This window comes from Etheostoma cragini, unplaced genomic scaffold, assembly GCF_013103735.1.
Source record: "Etheostoma cragini isolate CJK2018 unplaced genomic scaffold, CSU_Ecrag_1.0 ScbMSFa_3466, whole genome shotgun sequence".
Lineage (NCBI taxonomy): Eukaryota > Metazoa > Chordata > Actinopteri > Perciformes > Percidae > Etheostoma > Etheostoma cragini.
The window spans coordinates 711-1,306 of record NW_023267737.1 but is presented as its reverse complement, the minus strand read 5'-3'; the positions used below and the strand labels follow the sequence as shown (position 1 = coordinate 1,306).

Genomic DNA, 596 nt, shown 5'->3' with positions numbered 1-596 from the left:
TGGGTGTTTCAGCCAAGCAGGTTGCCCTTTGTACAAAGTAGTTTGGTTGTCCCGTGTCATCTCTTGAGCCATCTTGAATGTGAAGAGAGAAATCTCTTAACAGGCACACCAAGTGAGGCTTACCGCGAGGGTTGGGACTGGGAAGACTAGGGTTTTCGGCTGCTCTCGGGACTGGGCCGCACTTACTCTGGTTTTTCTTCATTACGCACAAGTCTTTTGCCTTTTACTAAAAACTTCCATGAGAGGGGAACACCTATGCGTTGAAATTACTTTTTGGTGGGCTTTGCTGTTAGGCTAAGCCTTTTATACTTGTGAAAAACAAATGTGCTCCCCAAAAGAAAACTCAGATCTTTACACGCGGCTAAAATGTGACAGCATGGCAATATTGCCGGAGCTCGACCAATTGGGAAAGCCAAATTTGCCATCTTTAATTAAAACTTTTGTGCTTCATCATGAACCCCTTGGACAGGGTTGCTAAGCACCAGCTGTTGTGTCCTTTTAAAAGGTACTGGACCGTGACAACTGAGAACCGTCCAGGCAGGTTACATCGGACAGCAAAGAGGTGGTGGTCATCGCGTCTCGGCCTTTTGGCTAAG

General features: G+C 46.6%; 1 non-coding gene across 1 annotated transcript; it reads left to right on the top strand.

Annotated features, from left to right (window-relative positions):
* The first annotated feature begins 182 nt into the window (after positions 1-182).
* Positions 183-298, top strand: LOC117940844. The gene has a single exon (XR_004655831.1). It is a non-coding gene; the product is annotated as a U5 spliceosomal RNA (small nuclear RNA).
* The last annotated feature ends 298 nt before the right edge of the window (positions 299-596 follow it).